This window comes from Pongo pygmaeus, chromosome 3, assembly GCF_028885625.2.
Source record: "Pongo pygmaeus isolate AG05252 chromosome 3, NHGRI_mPonPyg2-v2.0_pri, whole genome shotgun sequence".
In the NCBI taxonomy this organism is placed as follows: Eukaryota; Metazoa; Chordata; class Mammalia; order Primates; family Hominidae; genus Pongo; species Pongo pygmaeus.
In genome coordinates, this window is record NC_072376.2 from 98,199,862 (window position 1) to 98,221,075 (window position 21,214).

The 21,214-nt window shown below is 36.2% G+C and overlaps 1 protein-coding gene across 2 annotated transcripts in view; it reads left to right on the forward strand.

The window, feature by feature from the left end:
* Positions 1–21,214, forward strand: part of ARHGAP24 (Rho GTPase activating protein 24) — a 518,413-nt gene that overhangs the window by 287,230 nt on the left and 209,969 nt on the right. The window contains exon 1 of one of the 2 annotated variants that reach the window (XM_054485630.2): positions 3,817–4,058. The exons of the other annotated variant lie outside the window; for it this stretch is intronic. The gene's annotated coding sequence lies outside the window, so the exon portion shown is untranslated. Of the gene's footprint in view, positions 1–3,816; positions 4,059–21,214 lie in introns of those variants that run through there. 2 annotated transcript variants of the gene reach the window in all.

Sequence of the window (21,214 nt, forward strand, 5' to 3'; positions counted from 1 at the left end):
TTTTATACTAGGTACTGTTCTGAACACTAAGAGTAATGTGGTTCAAAAAGCCTAAATCTTAGGTTTCTAATCTTATTTATATATCGTGATATCTTTCTGATTTGATAAAACTTATTCTAGAGGAGACATAGCAAACACAGTTCAACTGACTACTAAAATGGATAATAAGTAAGGAAGAACAAAAGATCATTCAGACATGGAAAGGGCTATGAAAGAAAATTAAAATGGGGAAATGGGATACAGGGTATATGTGGGTGGGAGGATGCTTAACCAGAATGGTCGGGAAATCTTCTTTCTGTGGAGGTGGCATTTGGTAGCATCATCCTGATGATGAGAAGGAGATCATTCTGTGAAAATATGGGGGAGAAGCATCCCATACAGATGTGATAGCAGATTAGGAAATTCGGTAGGTCTATTAGTCCGTTTTCATGCTGCTGATAAAGACTTACCCAAAACTGGGTAATTTATAAAGAAAAAGAGGTTTAATGGACTCACAGTTCCATTGTCTGGGAGGCCTCACAATCATGACGGGAGGTTAAAGGCACATCTTACATGGCAGCAGGCAAGATAGAATGAGAACCAAGTGAAAGGGGTTTCCCCTTATAAAACTGTCAGATCTTGTGAGACTTGTTCACTACCATGAGAACAGTATGGGGGAAACTGTCCCCATGATTCAGTTATGTCCCACCGGCTACCTCTCACAACACCTGGGAATTATAGGAGCTACAATTCAAGATGAGATTTGGTTGGGGACACAGCCAAACCGTATCAGTAGGGAAGATAAACTGAAGCTAAATCATGTAGTACATAGGAGGCCATGGTTAGGCATTTGGATTTATACTGAGGGCAATGGAAGATTGTGGTAAGGCTGAAGCAGGGGAACTATGGGAAATCACTGGACAATGTAAAGCAAGAGAATAATGGAAAACCACTGGAAGGAATGAAGGAGAGTAATCATGGGAAATTGTTCAACAGTGAAGCAGGGGAATGATGGGAAAGATGAGAAATCATGGGTATAAGGAGGGGAATGATGATTCTGGTTCTCTGAGGAGAATGAACTGTGAGAGGTGTACGCATGTGCTGGAATTGGTTTAAGAGAGGTGATGCTTGAGATTTTTATGTGTGTCAGTTTCTTAAAACTGTTAAAAACTTCCATGCATGAAATCTGCCCCCAAGCATAGAATATTAGAATCTAGTAGCTGTTCATGCAGTCACTACCCTTCACTGCTATCACCAAAGAGCTCTCTGGGATTTCTTAGTAAAAGCCGCCTTCTAGTGTTACTATAAACCTGAAAACTGAGAGGAGGAGATCAAGAGTTAGAGAATTCTGACTGCCTTGCCTATGTTAATATAGCCTGCCCTGGAGTTCACCTCTGCTGGAAATATTTCTTCCATCAGTGAAATTCAACACCACAGGGCAAACCTTCAAAATACAGTGACTATTCCCCACTAAACTACACTAGTATTCTGAAATTCAGAGCATTCCCAGAGTAGGGCAACCTGGAGTGTGTCCCAGGACCCTAAATAGAGCAGAACACCAGTTTTAAAAATGGTTGCGAAAATGTTGTGCCGTTTTAGATTGTATTGGATCACATATTGACAGCACATGCTTCCCTTCCAATGGGTAGAGATGAGCCATTCCATGGATTTTGAACTAGGTTTGAAGGCCAATTTCCTATTGCTTTCACTGGTCACCAAAATTGCTAGTTCCTTCTTTGTTTAGCCTATTTTAGGAGACTTTGGTTCTTGAATTCAATACCCATAATCTATTGTCTATGGCTCAGCCCATTCCTGTTCTAAACAATCTGTTTGTCCGTGACTTCTCTTCACTCTTTCCTTCCTTCCTGTAGCCACTTAACCCTCTGAATCACCTTGACTCATTCCATGTAAAACTCTATGTCTCCTCAAGGCCTATTACCTTTCAAGGTCTTACTCATGTTTCCTTCCTGCTGTTTCTAAAGGACTAAAGGTAAAACCGTCAATATCAAAAGTAAAGCTTAAGAAGTAAAAGGAAAATATGGAATATTTTTAGCAAATGCAAGTAATATGTATCAACGTGTCCAACTCTTGTCACATTTGACATGTTAATGTTACTTAACCTTTGCATAGGGCTCAAACAGACATAATAAAATGAGAATAAAAGGAAAATAAGATGCTGTCATTGTGTCAAAAACCATGGTTTTCCAAAATTTCTTTCTCAACGTTTTTGTTTTGAATCTCAGTTGCTTATTTGTCAGCATTAGAGAAGTGCTATCATACCCATTAATTTCTCAACATTTTGGAAAATGTGTTCCAGAAAATCTAATTGTCATTTTAAATATTAATTACACTTTTATAATTATTTGGTCATAAGCATACTGCTTTCTGCCAAAGAACAGGGCAAGAGTAGATGCCTTAAAAGTAGACAAGAAATATTAAAACCAAACATTGCATTTCTGAGTTAAAGAATGGGTAACAGTTTGAAAATAGGCCTTGAATGATCTGAGCATTTCTCATTGTGTCTTGGAATTGCAAAGTGTAAAGAAGATTTTGCTTTAAAATTTAAGGAGCCAGATCAAATGGAAAGATTAATAGTGGCCAGAGTGATTTCAGTGTGGGCCACTTCATATTTTGGTTTACTTGACCTGGGCAGGATGTTTTAAGATTGGAGCAACCCAATCGATAGGATATAAATAAATCGAGGACACATGTTTGAAGTGTGAGAGTGAATACAGAAATAGTCACAGAGAATTGACATTACTTCCCATGCAAACCCTTTGATTTTATTTGAAAATTCCCTACTTTCCTAAGGAAGCTATTGCTTGTCTGTTACACTATTTCACGTGGGAGGGATGAGATAGATCTTATGAATGTTCGATAAATATTTGTTAAATAAGTTAATGAATGAATGCATTTCAAAAAGGTAATTTTAAAAATTATTATAATAGGCACATCACTCTTTCAGTTACAAAAACATAATTTATTCACCAATAAATAGGAAATACATGAAAGACACCAATGAAAATTGTTATGTTGCTTCTCTGTTTTATTTAACAAAGTATACAATCAACAATAATCAAAACTAAACGTGTGTATTCAAAAAATCTTGACAGATTGAAAGTGGGGATTTGTGATAATAGCAAATGTGTGTCTAGTTTAAGAGCCATGGAGTAGTATCACTGATACTAGGTAGAACACTTATTCTGCCACCTGTCACAGCACCATGCCTTACTGAAGCAGTACTCTGTAAGGACTAATAAATGTTAGCATCCCTTGAAACATGGCAACTCCTGAATTGTAAAAATGTTCTGGACAATCAGCAAAGGAAAAGATTATTTCCTAATATACAAAGAAATTGGAGATTAAAGGGAAAGTTTCAATATTAAGGATTTTAAATCCAAAGGAAATGTTTTCTCTGAGACAGTTCTCACGTCCTAATTGTGTTACTGCTCCCTGCCAATTCCTTTGCTTATTATGCAAGGATATAGAGGAAAAGGTAAACTATTTCCTCTCAGGTATGTTAGTGTAGTGGAAAAAGCATTGAAGCAGGAGTTGTGAAACCTGGTTACTTGTTAACTGTGGCACTAACTAGCCGTGTGAGTGACCTTATACAAATCATATTTTTATCTGGGTTTCACTTCCCTTGTCTACAAAATGGGTTCACTGGGCTAAATTATATTTAAGGTCCTGATGAGCTTTCTATGATTCCTATTTCTTGTTTTGTTTTGTTTTGTTTCTAAATGCTCAAATACTACATTATTTAAGGTATATTTCCTTGTAGGTTTTTTTTCCCCTCTCTGTCTCTTTCTTCAATATATGGGATGGGAGGATACTGACTAAGTCTGAGAAGGAGGAGAAAGAAAATTAGCTACAGGAAGAGTTTATATCCCCCTCTACAAGAAAACTTAAATATAGCTACCACCGCTTTGAAAGGAATGGTTTGTGTCCAAACAGCATTTTCCAGACAAGCTCTGTACTTTTTTGCCAAAAGAATTAACTTTAAACTGAAGGCAGTGGACAGTTAAACAAGAGTCGGCACTGGGAACAGCTGTGCGTAGACCAGACCAGTGACTTATAAGGTACTGTTTTTACTCATTTAAATCTTCAGGGTTCATTTGTTTTGGGGACAAGTATTTAGTGGTCATTTGACCTTTTTTTCCTCCCTGTTCACCTCTATTTTGAGAGAAAATATACTCTTGAAAATATTTTAGCTTTTTAACTGTATTATTTTGTGGCTGTTGATATTTGAAACTACTTGGATTTTGCTTTGTTTTGTTAGTGTTTTTAGGAACCAGATGATTGTTGGTGTTGTTTTATTTTAAAGCTTAGTTTAAGTTTGTTTCTTTGTTGTATCTTGTCATGTGTGGTTTTTGTGTTTTATTGCTTGTGCTGGATAAAGAGAAATATACTTTAGCATTACAGAATGTACAGAATGTTCTTGACTGGGCAGGAGGGGGAGGTTAATGAATCTTCAGCTTGAAATATGGAACTAATATGGAGCCAATCAGACAAGAGAACCTGGGTAGGGCAGTCTAGGCACTTTAACTGATTCAGTCAAGGCTCACTAAACTCATCACAGCTTGGTAGATCTGACCTGGGAAACACAGTTATTTTGAATTGGGGTTTTTGCCTCCAGTTTGCTTCTATATTTAGCTGTTAATTTTAATCCTTCCTTCTCTTTATTCATTATTTTTTTAAAAAATTCTAATAAGCCTACTTTTCTTTTTTTAATGAAGCTTATCTTAGTGTAAGCTCATTCACCTTAATGGAGCAACATTTCTAAGAAGAGTGAAATTTTCAAAAAGATTTGAAGTCACTGATCCATAGAGGGTCTTCCAGAGCAGAAAGGGAATAGCCCAGTGCAGCACAGAAAAAAATCCCTGTGTACTCTAGCATTCCAGGTGTCACTCTTGCCCCAAGGCCCTGGCTAGCTAGTATATAATATTTGCTACTGGCCAATAAAACAACAATGGAGAACATTAAGGGGTTCAATATATGTGAATTTTCCATAAAGTGAAGTTTAAAAAGTAAACTTTTACCACTGAAAACTTGAAAAGCTTTTGAAAGAATTTAGCCACTTGTGAATCATTCTCTTTCTGAGATCCACTATATGTTTTGAGCTCTCTCTAGAGGGGACTAAATGCAATTTAATGTTCTCTTAATTTCTCAGTATTACTCATGGATACATATTATAGAATTTTTCTATAATGCAGTAATACATTGCATGGTGTATAAGGCTATTAATTCTTAGATCAAATGGTCACATAATCACTGTTTTCTTTTTAAATTCTTTTTTTTTGAGATGGAGTCTTGCTGTGTCGCCCAGGTTGGAGTGCAATGGCGTGGTCTTGGCTCACTGCAACCTCCACCTCCTGGGTTCAAGTGATTCTCCTGCCTCAGCCTCCAGAGTAGCTGGGATTACAGGGGCCTGCCACCATGCCTGGCTAATTTTTGTAATTTTGGTAGAGATGGGGTTTCACCATGTTGGCCACGCTGGTCTTGAACTGCTGATCTCATGATCCACCCACCTCAGCCTCCCAAAGTGCTGGGATTACAGGCGTGAGCCACTGCGCCCAGCCTTTTTTTAATTCTTGTATTATTTTTATAAGACTTTTTTTTTCCTCCTGTGTCCACCTTCCATATTGAAGAGTGACTTCTTTACTTACTGGTGTAGACAGTTTGCATATCTCTAATAACTTCCTTCAACCTCAGCAACCTCTTCATGATTATTTTGTGCTGGGAGCAAGAACACCAGAAAGTGAACAAGTTTATAAAAAATTATGGACAGAATAAGAGGCAATAACTTTATCTGAGGGTCCAAGAGATTCTCTTATGAGAAACGTGCATGTGCCAAAGGACACAGACACGGTGACATCTATTTTGGGTGCTCAGGAGACATTTGGCTTGTGTCCAAGTTCTTAGTTGTGTTCTGTAGTAGAGGTTGCCATGGAAGTAGTTCTGGAATAAGTAATGTGTTACTGCATCTTATACAGAAAGTGTGGTTTGTTCTTTTTATAAAGTTACTGGAGGTATGTGTCAAGGAGTCAGTGACTAAACAAATCCCAAGAGGCATACCTAATATTAATCAAGCACTAAGTGTTTGATTTTAGTCCCATTCACAATCACGCTGTTCACATGCATGCCTAGCTGGGAAACAGCATAATAACGCTTTGTAGGAAAGAGAGAAAAGGAAAAAAATAATCATTTTCTAGTTTATTCAATTCTTCTATGTGGAGATCATGCTTAAGAAAAAAATGAATAAGGCAAGATTTATTTTCTCAGTGATTTTTCTGATTTCTTGAATGGCTTTCTAACTTACAAGTTCTTTTAAGCTGAAAAATACTACAAAGCAATTTTATAAACCATGTACAATGAATTAGTAGCACAATATATGACAATATGTGTTTTCTTCTAATATTTTTATATTGTGCATTTTAGAGCAAAACGAATCACTGATTTCTCAATGATCTTGAAAATGATAGTAGTCACTTTTATTAATCTCACTCTACAAAAGAAAAAAACTGGATATATTACATACATTTATTAAGCTATAAGCTGAGTCCAGGGCAATTCTATGTTTCAACTCTAGTTAGATTCCTTGGCTAAATACTTGATCATTTAACTTTATTTGGAATCTCATTGTGAAGACTTTTGTATTAGTCTTCACATTTTTCTTTTTTTTTCTTTTCTTTAATTTTTTTAAAATTAAAGAAGCTCATTTTTCTTTAATTTTTTTAAAAATACAAGTTTCACCTAGTCACTGTAGAAATTTTTCCTAAGTGTTAAAGCATCAGATGGTGTATATGACAACCTTTTCTGTTTGAAACAATGAATTAGAGATTGGCTTTTGTCTGCAATAACGAGTTTGGGATATGCATATGTTTGTTAACTTTGTCTAAAACAATTCTCTAGGCCAGGCACGGTGATTTACGCCTGTAATCCCAGCACTTTGGGAGGCCAAGGCGGACGGATCACTTGAGGTCAGGAGTTCGAGAGCAGCCTGGCCAACATGGTGAAACCCCATCTCTACTGCAAAAAATAGAAAAATTAGCCAGGCACGGTGGCGCGTGTCTGTAATCCCAGCTACCCAGGAGGCAGAGGCAGGAGCATCACTGCAACCTGGTAGGCGGAGGTTTCAGTGAGCCGAGATCACACCACTGCACTCCAATATGGGCAACAGAGTAAGACACTATCTCAAAAAAAAAAAAAAAGAAAGAAAAAAATTGTCTAGAAATTGTGCTTATTTTTGCTTCCTACCTTCAGTTAGGTGGCATGACTTATTTTTAAAATGAAATGTTATTCCAATTGAAATACCGCTGTTTTAAACTGAAAATATACTATGTTAAGTCAATTCAGTAAAGCTTTTCCTCACTTGACTCTTTCATTTTAATCGAAATTTAATTTTTGTGTTCATACCTAAATAGGAAATTTGACACACTAAAGAATATGTATTTTAAATTTAGAACTTTAGTACCATAATGCCTAAATTTAAAATTCCTGAAATGTCAGTGTCATTATGAATACACGCTTAGGAAGACTTCGATTTAGAAAGATACTTTTTAAGCCTGGAAAAGGAAACAACCATTTAAATGAATTAATGCATGTTAGCATTCACTGATAACACCTTATATGGGTGCTTCTTAGCACAACCTTATGAGAATTCTCCAGAAACTTCAGAATTCAGCCCCTTATACACTAGAATTCAGTGAGCAAGATTTATGGTTCCCAAGGAGCTTTCAAGCTTAGTGCTTTTGATTGTGGACAGGGAAGAGAAGATATTGAGATTTCTGAAGTTGTTGAACAGAGAAAGAGATAAATGTTTTGTTCTTTGAAAAATCCACATTTAGTTCATTTTCAATTACAATCTCCCAGGGAAAAAAGATACTCAAACTGACTCAAGTATGTTCCTACATATTGGCCTTTGTTTAACATATTAAATTGGAGCTTCTGGACAGTTGAAGAGGTGATATGAATCCAAGGTTCTTTTTGTATTAATACATCTTAATCATGCAATAAATGTTTGTTGAATGACTATTACTTTCAAACCTTAATTTAAAAAGACATTGACAAATAAAATGATATTAAAACTGCTATATTTTATTTCATATTTGATTGTTGAAGTATTTGTTACTTAGTGTACTGCTGAATCATGCTAAAACATGAACAATTCATTAAGCAAAGCCATTTAATAAATTATGAAATTACTGTTAGCAAACAGTAATTTGGAACTGTAAATTGCCAGAAGAAAAAGCATTAGGTATCTACAGTCAATAATAATTCAGAAAGTGGAATTGGAGGACAAGAAGGTCTCGAGTGTTATTCTATAACCCCTCTCCTTTTCTTTTTTGGTTTTGTTTCTTTTGCTGTAGGTATTGTAGAAATTATTTGTTTTATATCAATCAGAACACTTTGAAAAAAATTTTACTGTTGTGTATTCTTCCATTCTATGGTTATACTGTACATAATAGAACATAGCTTCTATTGTTGGGGACCTACATTGTTTCAGTGTCTTCTGCTGTGGATAAAATTAAGATAAGCATTATTTTACATATGAATTTGCTCATTTGATTATTTCAGAACTGAAATGACTTGGAAATTAGTGAGTCCTGATCACTTTTTTTTTTTTTAAGAGTAGGAGAACTAAGTCCTGAAATATTACTCATCTAGAACCTTGGCTTCCAAGCTTTCAGTCTAATATCTGTATCTAGCCAGAAATAATGACTGAGTGACAAATACATAAAGGGGCAGGAAGTGAAAGCATAATTTCCTTCTGTCTGAGTAAGAGGTCAATCATGTACCCCATTCTCTGAAAATCCCCAAGGAATGGAAGGGTTCTCATACTAAAGAAAACAGTCATGATTCCATGCCAGACTTTATTCTCAAGGAGTGATAAACATATGATAGCTATGGGAACATTTTTAAATAGCTGTCATTTTGTTAATGAGTATTTGCTGAAGCATTTCCTGGGCCACTGGTGTTTATGGAACTTTTAAACAAAATATTTATGAAGATGGAACCAGGACTTGCTTCATAAATTATGTCCTTTTACTTACACCTTTGCTTTTCCTCACTGCACAACGATGTTCAGGCCTCTTCTACATGAAACAAACAAACAAATCTTCAGCCTTTTCAACCATGTTCTTTTTTCCTGGTGCCAAGAAAAATTTATATTTTTTGTTTCTTCTCCCTTGCCTCCCTCTGAGTCGATTGCCCTTTGCACTTTGGCATTATTTCTACCACAATATTGAAATGACCTCTCAGAGGTTGCTTATGATGGCTGAATTAACAGTTAAATTCAACAGCTTTTTATCTCTGTCTTCACCTTCTGTTCTTTCTGCCATCTATACTGTTTACCCTCATACTCTTCTTGAAATAGTTCTGTCTTTTGATATTAGAGCTCTTGTAGAGATCTAGTACATAGCCTATGGCTCTGCCCCTCTCCTAGGCTTTTTTTTCTTCCCTCTTGTTAGAGGGCTCCTGTTTTCTTCCCACCTTCTTGGTTTCAGTGTCTGTGTTTATTTTGTTTTCTCTCTTAGTCTTTCTTCCTTGGAAAATTTCATATAGGCCTATGGCTTCATCTTAAAGCTCAATGTGGATATCTGATCAGCAAAACCTCTTCCACCCTTTGTGCGAGTTATAACAAAGGTCCCCTTCCTCCAGATGCACAATGCTCACATCAGGATCTTCAGCTTGGCAGCAAACTGAGCTGGATTTCAGCCCCTGCTCAGCCTGCACAACCTCAGACAGTTGCCCTGCTGGTCAGGGCCTCCTATTCAATGCTGTCTATGGTATTCCAGTGCTTCAAACTCCATGTCTTTCCCTCAGTCAAACTAGCCTTCCATCTTTCATCTCCTCCATCACTTTTTATACAACCAGGTGCCAATTAGAATTTTAGCAACCATTTTCTTGGCATTTTTCCTTTTTATTTCCATGGCTACATTCTTGCTCAGAATTTAATTCCCGCTTGTTAGCCTACTGTCCCGCCCCGATCCTTTTCTACTACAATCTATCCTCTATACATTTGGCAATTTGAATATGATTATATGTCTCTATCTATCTATCTATCTATCTATCTATCTATCTATCTATCTATCTATCTACCTGCTTTCCTATCTAGATATAGACACATAAATATAGATAGATATATTTATACCCCCCAACTTTTCAATGAGTCCTTAGCAGATGGACAGAAGCAGAGGCTGTAAAATTGAATTTCAGAATTTGAGGTCCAGCTTTGGTGCATTTACGTGTGTCATCCTGTGTGTTACTCAGTTTCAGGGTGTCAATAATGAATAACCTATGTCAAAACCTTCTATGTGCTAGCCACAGTGCTCTGAGCATTTCCCATATATTGTTCATTCAGCACTCAAAAGAAAACACTTTGTTCTATTTGTACTAGACATTATAAAAATGGAATCAAATTTATCTTAAAGAGACTGCTTTATTCTCTGAGTTCAATTTGGGTTTTGAAGAAGTCTACAGTAAAGTTAAATTCAGATAATACCAATGGTCTTGGCCCGATTGCAAGTGGTGGTAAAACAAAGGTAAGTGAGTATTATATTTTATTTTGAGATAAAATCATCTCCTTGTTCTGTTTTTGTTGTTGTCATTATTTTGTTTTGTTTCGTTTTTTTTTAAGAAAGAGCAGCAAGAAAAGTAAAAGAGGTTTTTTTTTTCTTTTTAACAATTACAAACTACATAACGCAAATAAACACTTTCCTTTGTTCAATGTTTGTATGTGGTTTTCTTTATTTATTCTTAGTGTCACAAAACAAGCAACTGGAGTAACCAGAAACCTATCCCACATTTTTTGACACCAGGCTGCCTCATTTGCCAGAATACTGTCCTTTATTTCAATTTAAGAATCCATCAGTGCCGTCGTCAAATTTAAGTGGAAATACTTCAAAGTAATGACTAAGGGTTTTCAGACATGTGCCAGGAATATTATTTTGCTATAACTGCTACCTTAGAGTCATAAATTAATTTTCCAGAGTGACACCTGCTTGTCACTTTGGGAAGATAAAGTGACCATCATTTCTTATACCCAGTATGGGTTTTTGGAAGGTTATTGTTAGTGTCTCTTCTAATGCTTCTCTCAGAGACCACTACTACCTTTTTTTTTTATTTCTGTAAAAGGACTTAGGCTTTTTCTTAGCATCTATGGCTCATTTCATTTCCTTAATTAACTCATTAATTACTTATAAATGGAAGTTGCATAAGTCATACAATTGGGAAGTTGGATGGGATCTTAATGATCTTGTAATTAACCCCTACATATTTCTCTAATGACCAAAACTGTCCAAACTAAGTGACTTATCAATAATCACATAGCAACTCTAGAATGTGTTTCCTCGTTAAGAACCTGCAGCCATACTGGCAACTTCTTGGAGTATTAATTCCATTGCAAAGTCTCAAACCTGCAGCAGAAATAAACCTGAGGCTTCTCTTCCTTTCTCTCTTCATCTTTGGCTGTCAGCAGGAATAACATCTTAGAAATCCATCCTCTTTCATTCATAGGAGCTACTTTTTAGTAGGGGAAGCCTTCCACACAATGTTTTCTTGACTTTGAACTTCTGTAGCTCTTGAAATGGGAATTAGTGGCATACATAACAAATAAAATAATAAAATATTTATGAATCGCCCCCAAAGCGCAGCTCACAATGCTCCACAGTATTCTCTGAAGTAAAGCAAATCTTTGTGTCAGAGATATGCATTTCAAAAAGTATTAACATGATATTATGGCAGTTTTATAATAGAAATACTGTATCTCTTATGAACACACACACACAGAGATATTGGGGGAAATTGTTTGGGACAACAAACCCGATTAGAGTAAATGTTGAATGCTTCCCTTCTTCCTTCCCCTCAGGCTTGTCACTAATTCTGCCCACTTTCTCATATACATGGCTGGCTTCAGCATTTCTGTACTTTCTCACCTTTGTATGGTTTGCCACATGCAGGTGGTTTTTCAGCCCAGAGAAGTTTTCCTAGGTCTTGTCTTTCTGGAATCATTACTTCTGAATCACTTTACTTCATCCCTCCTCTTTCAAAACTTTGCTGTGACTTTCAGCACTTCACATTTTGACTTCTTACTAACCAGTCCATTTAAGCTCATCTGGACTGTAAGCTCTTTGAGGGCAGGGGCTTTGTCTTACATATTTGTCTGAGCACAGTGTTTCACCCACAAATCCCAAGTTTTGGGGTCCAGTATTGCTCTGGTCTTGTTACAAATGTGGACATATCCTCTGTGAGGATGTGCTGACGGATTGCCTGGCCTGTCACAGTGGACATTTAATTAGGTGACTGGAAAGTTAAAAGACACTAACAAGAGGATATGAGCTTGCTTTTCTTCCCTTTTGGTAAAATATTCCAGGGCTTTGCTCTCCATATATTTCATTTCTTATTTGCTCAGATTTCATAATAAAGCAGATGACCATTCAGGTGACTCATTCAACTTTGTTTATCTTAGATTCTTCAGCATTTGTCAGAGTTTCAGCAGTTGTGCTTCACATGATGGGGACTTAGACTCAATGCTGACGTTTGAGAGATATTTTGAGATGTTAACTCGTGGTCTACCTCCTTGCATTTGGCTTTGCTCCAATCCCATTTATTTTGTGATAAATATTGCCTAAGAAAAGGGATAATTCAAAGAAAGTGCTTTGGATGTTTTGTTTGCAACAGCTTTTGAGTTTCAAAAATCTAACTCCATAAAGACTCAGGGTTCAAATTTTAAATTATAGCGACAACAACAAAATAAAACAGATTTCTTTACCCTACCACTAAGAGCAAATAATGCAGATATTAATAATTTTCATGGTAATGGAGCCAAAGGCAGAATCAGAGGAGATACAAAGAGACATCAGGTTCTTGAGGGGTGGCAGGATCCTAAGTGCTCCAAGTTCTGCCACACCAGGCTGGGTACTCCCTGAGCTGAGTACATGGGGGACAGAACTGAAAACCCAGATCGCACTGGGAAAATATAAGAGCAAAGTAACCTGTGGATCACTTCCCATGTAAAGTGCATGGAGGCTGCAAAACTTGAATCATTTTTAGTGCCCTGCATAGTGCCAAGGCATTAGAAATGGGTGTCTAAGAAGATGTGTCCAAAACAGCCTCCCAGGTTAACCCCATGCCCTAAATGCAGCCAAGAAAGGAAGAGAAGGAGTGGTGAGAGAGACAAATCCAGAGAAGCCCAAACCTAGCCACAGGGTCTGTGGACTTAAGCCTAGGAACACACATGGATGAGGAAGCCAGTATATCAGAGATGCCTATGTGCGCAGGAGATGATGACTACAGACCAGATTCCCCCTCATCCCCACCCAGGACATGTAACTCTCTCTGTTCCTGACATCAGATGATATAAAGAAAGTAAGTTAATCAAAATTAAGTTTTTAAATACCTGGCAATATAAAAAAATAAGGAAGTTATATCTTATACACCTGGTTTTATAGACTAACATCTATTCCTTCTACATAAATTATATTTTAAACTTAAACCAATCATTTTTAGCTATCTATTTTGCTATTAAAAATTTTGGTTGGTAATAATGGTTTATAATCTTATCAAAAGTGTAAAGTATACTTTATTTTTTTGAAGCTGGAGGGATTTCAAAGCTTGAAATACGAAGTGTAGGATTTGACCTGGTTAAGTCTTGACCATAGAGGTGAGAGGATTAGGGAATAATAAAGTAATCTTACAGGAGAATCTCCACTTTAGACAGTTTAATAGAGCTTCAGATTTTAGTTTATATTTCATCCAAATTCTGGTCTCTAAGGATCACAAACATTTATTATCTTTCCACTCCCTACCAGTGTTATCTTAAGTGACACAAAGCAAATGCAGAAATTTTCATAAATCACTCAAAAGGATTGTTGCTTGGCTGAAAGTGCCTTATAAACTGAGCCCATACTGGTAATGAGTGATATTTTCCCAAGTTCTTAAAGTACAGCTAAGATTCCCAGAAAGTAACACCTGTTCTAAGATATGGGCTCCATAGAGATCAAAGACAGAAAGGAAAATTACTTCTGTTTTCTCGAGGATGTGGCATAATAAAAAATACATATTTGGCCTTTGTTCCTTGCTCCTGGGACACAGCTTTCAAAATCCATGGAATCTCTAGAGTGATGAGAGTGTCTTTTGTGTGCTAATGAGATGACTTGTGGCTGGGGCCCCTAGATAGCTCCAGCATAGGGTCTGGTCTTCAGAAAGGCCAAGGCACAGTTAGAAGGTTGGAACTTTCAGTCCCAGCACTCAACCTCCAGAGGCAGGAGAGGGGCTGAAGTCTGAGTTAATTACCCCTGGTCAATAATTTACTTAATCATGCCTGTGTAATGGAACCTCCATTTAAAAAAAAAAAAAAAAAAAAAAAAAAAGAAAGATGGGATTTTGGAGACCACCTGTGTTGGTGAACACATCAAGATTCAAAGAGATGCATGCCCATAGATGGCATAGAAACTCTACAGAGAATCAAAGAAAAGGCAATACTAAACAGATCAGGCAGACTTTTTCTTTTTCTTTTTTGTTTAAAGAGGGAATCAGCAGGTTGACTGGAGTTCAGGGATAAAACTCTTCTTAAGAGTGAAATGGCAAGAAAGATGCAGGCTCATTGAGCACTGGGAATTAGATAGGAACAGAGACACCAAAAAAGCAAAAACTCAACTTATAATAGAACAAACATCTGATGCTACAGAGTATGAAGAAAAACTGAGTTGGCAGTGAGAGCCAAGTGGCAGTACAGAAAAGCGTATTATATTGCAAACCTATAGAGAATGTCAGGTATTCTTCAGGGCTACTCTGTCCTGGACTTTTGACATTCATGGTAAACTACCAGAAGGTCTTAGGGGAATGGAGAAGTTGGTGCCAACCATTCCAGTGCATTCACTGTAGAAACTGTTGCTGGAGATTATGATTGCCTTCTCCCCGAGAGACAATGCTAAGGATATACTAGTATCTTCTTGAGAAGTCCTACTCAACCATCAGTATGATATTTTGTCTTCTAAGACTATTGGATTTTTGTATCTCCTTGCTTTAAGATCTAAGTAAGAATATTTCATTAGTCATTGCTTATGTTTCTGGATTGTCTTCCAATGCCCTGATTTTATATATCCTTTCCTCTTTTCTTCTCTCAATAAACCTGTATACATTACAATTTTTTTTATTAGGTGCAGAAATCACTTGAAGAACTTAAAATGCAAATTTCTAGGCCCTATGCCCAAAGTATCTGATTCAACTAATCTGATATGGGGCCCCAGAACATGCATTTTAACAAAAACTCCAGGTGATTATGGCACAGGTGGTCCATGGACCACACTTTGGAAAGCACTGCTTTAAGTCATCTAAATGCCTTGGGAAGTTGACAATTTACTAGCCATATTATACCTCTCGAACTGTCTCTTGCATCCCATGTAGCACACAAATCATTCTTTTTCACACCATATCTTGATTTGAAGCTCTGAAAATGGTTCCAATAACTATATCTTGCACCAAAACATTGAGAATTTTAGGTTCCAATTTATAATTCAAGATACAATCAATCTTGAAAACAATCATTTGGCTGTCTTTAGTTTTATTGTCTCTATGATTTTAAGGGAAACTTATTTTTATTGAAATTTACGCTCATTCTGAGATATGAAAATGGTTTCAATTTATACCCGAAATACAAGATTATATCCTTTTGCTCTTCCCAGAGTAAAAAATCTCTCCTTCACATTTATTAGAGAACTGTTCTTTCAACCACAAGCATAAAGACAGACTCTTGGTAGGAGTTAAAAAGGACTATTTGGGATATTTACAGTGTCTCTTTAGAACTGGAAGCTGGACAACAAGTAGTCATCACATATGGGAAAGATTTACATTGCCTGAGTGGGCTCAAGTTTGATGTAGTATAAATGGTATTTTCAAACGCTCCGTTCTCCAGATTTTCCATGGCTACAGTATATGCTCTTGTCTCTACTGAGAAATATGCTAGTCTAGGGAATATTGAATAAGCATTCTTCCAGGCAGTGTAGTCATAGCCTTTTGTTTTCAGCCAAGTTTAGTGTGACTGTTTCACATCTGATTTTTCTCTTCATGAACTACATTGGAAAAAATTAAAACCTTGTCTAAAAATAAATATATCAGGCTTTTACCCATTAATCAGTAAACATTTATTGTCACTAAGGTCTGTAAGAACTAAATAGCAGGCTTATGCAGCAGATTGAGTATCCAATGCTGGTCAAAACCTGTTGTGTCCTTCCCCTTTTTAACTGAATAAAGAAATAAAGAATCATAGAAAGGGAGGAATTCCATTAAATGGCATATGAGGGCAGCTGCTTGAAAAAGTAGGTAGGGTTAGAACTAAATGTCCATATTGTGGGTATCTGCATAGTCCTTTTATATTTTTGTTTTTCAGAATGAACTTATCATCAATGTGTTCAGTGTTATAAATTCTGCTACTATAACATATTCAGATTGAGCAAGAAGGCATATTTAAGGGCAAAGATAAGAGGTACAAATGTAAAATATTGCTCTCTACTAAGTGATTAAGATTTGAAAAGTGACACCAGGAAAGAAATTGTGTGTGTTAAAGTACTGAGATAGTTATGACAGGTGTTCACCAAATATTTCCACCTCTCTGCTCTCCAGGCACAAGACAGAGTTATATCAATTATATCTCTCCCCTCCTTTAAAGTTAGTCATGGCCAGGTAACTTGCTTTGACCAATGAAGAATGAGCAGAAGTGATGTGTCCCACTTCCACATAGAAGACGTAGGTGCCACAATTGGGGTCATCGTGTGCCCTTCCAATGGCTATGGGATCATGGAAGCACATATTGAGGTGCTTGAGTGACTATGATGAGCTAAGGACTCTGCTGACCCACATTGGACTGGTGTAAGTCAGAAATAATCTTTGTTGTAGAACTGCTTGTTAGTGCAGCATAATTTAGCCTATCTTGACTAGTACAAATGCGGACATGGAGGCAAAAAAAATTTCGAATGTTTTGATAGGAAATGGGAATTTCCCAAGTAAAGGTGGAGGTGGTCAATAATGTCCAATTGTGCATTGTGTATCCTTTAATGGAGCTCAAGAGCCAGCCTAATGAAAAGAACTGTGCTTTTTAGTTAAATTATGTGGTCAGGTTTGAGTTACAAGGAAGCAAAAATGATACTGAAAAATTTGTGTTCTTGAAGATGTATAGTAGAGAGCAGAAATATACAACAAAACTGTCAATGATGACATTTGAATATTGATAATGGGAACAAATGGGATGGCAATTCTAATTTTTCCTAACAATCAGGCTTTTTTTAAAATGAGCTTGAAGCAATTTTGTAATCAATAGTACAAATATGGGAAAATATAATGTCATACTCCAATACAAATCTAAACTTTTGACAGTTTTAAAAACTATATTTCAAATAAAACATGATTGTCAGGATTAAGCGAATTCAGAATATACTGGTCCTGAAGAAACATCCTAAAATAAAGGCCAGGGAAGAAAAATGGAGTATCCCATGTTACCAATATAAAAGCCAAGCCACACATGTTCTACTCTTAACACAGACTGCTTTAAAGAAACATGGCTCAGTAACAATAAATATTTTCTTTAATCCAATGAAGTTTCTTGGACTATATTAGAATATGTTACAATTCTGAATTTATTGCAATAGCTCTTAAAATTTTTTTCATTTCTTGCATTTGTCCCAATAGCTTATCTGAACCCTCAAAAAAAAAAAATGTTTCCCTGAAATCCAGCCTATGGACTCTCCTTTTCCTTTCTTAAAAAATCATTTTTCTTACTTCAAGCAATTTCTCTCCTTGGTTGTCTCAGCTCTCTCTACACACATTTTCTCAGTTTGGCTTTATTTTCTCAGGAAATATCTGATCCCAAAGATCTGGTATAGTTCCTGTTTTAGAAATCTGAAATCATCAAGTTGATTTATTGTAGTACAGTTTGAAGCTCTGTCAGATCTTATTGTCATGCACCACTGAAGAACATCAACAAATTGCACCCGTCAACTAATACTTGGACTTGTTTTAACTCCCTGTCATTATTTAATTAGGCTCAAAAATGTCACTGTATGCAGAGAATCCATTGTTTTTCAGTACTGAAGAAATTCTTGTTGAAATTTTTTCAACAAGGGTAATATTTTTTCTGGCATCATAAATTAAAGACAATAAGATAAATAGAGACTTGACAGATATAAGAGAAGCAAAGTTAGTTTCCAGTTATATAACACCAATAAATTTTTTAAATGAAATTTTGTGTTAGCAGGAGGTCATAAATGTTAACAGTACACACAATTCGCTACCCTCTACTTGTAGAAACATGAAGTAGCACGGAATTTATTGGCTTTAGGTTTGTCTAAATAGTAAGGTTAATGCACATATTTGAGTCTGAAGTAACTCTAAAATGTATATGTCGAAAAACTCCAGTGATAATTCAAATGGCTCATTTACGACAAGCTTTTGTGATAAAGAATCCTTAAAGAAACAGAGTTAAGCATGTCTTTTGCTTCTAGATCTTAAAAGATATTTTCTTAGAGATGTATGCTTTGATTTCTGGCCATGGTTTTGAAATAGTGGGGCTGGTAAGTTACTAAGCTCCTAAAACATAGCCTGAAAAAAATGAAAACAGGGCAAGTAGAAATTTCAAACCTTATTTCCCACAGAATATTCAAAGGATAGGATAATCCTGCCTGTTTTAGTTCTATTTATGGCATCTGGCAAACTCTGTCATCACATTATATTTTTAAACATGTCTTAAAAGTTTTAAAATGATGACCCTCGTTTTGTGTGTACTCTTTTTTAAATCTCAGATAAAATATGTGAGGGAATGAGATTAGAGTGTTTCCTGTCACAAAAATAGAATGTTCTTATGTGTACATAGAAAAGAAAATATGAGTAGTCCCTAAGTGTGTTTTCCTTCATACTTATCCACTGCTCATGGCACACCACATGTTGCCGAAAACACACACACAAGAAGCAGTGCCTTCTTTTTGATTATTTGTGATTCATTGTAAGCATAATATAAGAAAAGGAAACAGCAAAATTCTTGGGATATAAATAGAATAATTTTTAAGACAATTTATTAAGGCATCACCTGAGAAGAAAGTTTTGATTTATTTAAGAGTATGAAGCAGTGACTAAGAAGAGTTGTCATATAACTTGCTATTTTCTTTTGGGAACAGTGTTTCTCATGCTCAGAGGAAATGGCTTAATCAAACAATCCAAATATATTAATATATCATAGAGAGGGATAAAACTATATATTCTGGAACTTTGAGGGACAAAATCCTTTGTACTATATCTTTATTTTCAACAGAAGTGTCTGTTTTCTATTATCATTTCTGCTATTTGTAAGAGTAGTTTCAGACAACCGAATGGGGGCTGTGTAAAGCCATTATAATGCAGTTTACATCTGTCAAGAGGATATCTGAATTCCATTGAAATACTAAAGTGGTAGAGTGAAATAGAGATGTTTTGTGCCACTGAAGATTATTTTTCTAAAGTTTTCAGAACACTTTTTGTAATATTATTAAGCCAGTGACATGATCACTTCATGATCAATGAAGTGTACAAAGGGAGAAAGAATACTTCCCAAATATAATTGTATACAATGCTTTTTAAATATCCTTTCATCTTCAGAGTGTTACTGCATGTTCTTTTTTTTTTTTTTTTTTTTTTTTTTGAGACAGAGTCTCACTCTGACCTCCAGGCTGGAGTGCAGTGGCATGATCTCGGCTCACTGCAACCTCCGCTTCCTGGGTTCAAGAAATTCTCCTCCCTCAGCCTCCCGAGTGGCCAGGATTACAGGCATGCGCCACCACACCTGGCTAATGTTTGTATTTTCAGTAGAGACGGGGTTTCGCCGTGTTGGCCAGGCTGGTCTTGAACTCCTGACCTCGTGATCCGCCCACCTCTGCCTCCCAAAATGCTAGGATTACAGGGGCAAGCCACTGCACCCAACCTGCAAATCCTTTTATTTAAACATTATCTTCAATATATTTTAGAAAATTTCAATTATGTGACTTTTGAATGAGTAACACTGAGCCTGCACCCATGCAGGCACTCTCTTTTCATCTGCACTGGTTGGTGTGATATTGTTCTGCAACTGATGAAATAAAGGTCTACCCTCTAGTACCTCTTCGGTTATCCCCCTTAAACAACAGCTTGAGAAGTATAATGACTGGGGAAAAGGAATAATGCTTACTCAGCCAAAGATTCTTTTCGGAATTTGTAGATAATCTCCAGTGCCAAGGAAGTCCCTCCAGGAAAATAGAAGAATATTACCCCTTACCACCATCTTTCTTCCATTCCATGTTACAGTATTGCCTACTTCAACACTTTCAAAACTGGCATCAGTCTCAGAATTGATGTGTGCATGGATATAGAAGTTTATATAAAGTTCATACATAGGAATTAATGTTATTTGTGAGGCAAGAAAATATAGTAATAATCTAATGGCCTTTTCTTCATCATTCTCTCTGTGTTGGCTCTATTTTCTATTCTCTTCCTTTATCTCCCTCTGGAAGGCAATATGGTGTATTGGTTGTAGATTCCAGCATAATAGAGTTGACACCCTGCTTGTTTGGGTTTTTGTCAATGGTTCTTTAAGTTTTAAAATAATATTGATCTGACTTTAGTGGCAAATTCTACCTAGAATATTTTTCTTGTCATTTTAATTATTTGGAAATTTGTAGATAAGCGACAATTATTGAATACTCATATCCAAATTATGGGGGTCCTTCCTGTATTTTGGCAATCAGAATCTGGAACAAGACTATTTGTATGTCATTTTCTCACTTGGAGAGTATCTTTGAGAGACCTTACAGATTTTGTTATTTTGTATTTTTAACATGACCACACAATTTATGTCTCTTCCTCAAATAGGGGAGATATTTTCAGTTAATGTAATATGGTAAAAAAAAAATAAGCTAAGAGCAAACACAAAATAATAAAAACACAAAGCCAAAACTAAAAGTAACTTGTGGTATTTCTTTGCTTAAGGACACACAGCTTATTGTACTTGTATCTTATTAATACATTAAATCTTCCCTCACTCATTCACACATGTTCATCTTGACTCATTCACACATGTTAATCTTGGATAGTCTCTGGATCAATATAGGTGCATTAACTGCTTAATGTTTACTTGATTGCATTGATTCACCATCACAGAGTTCCCAGAATTCCCTGAAAGAAGGGCTGTTCCCTGGATGTGGGAAGGTATGCTGCATGAAACATGTCCCTCATAATA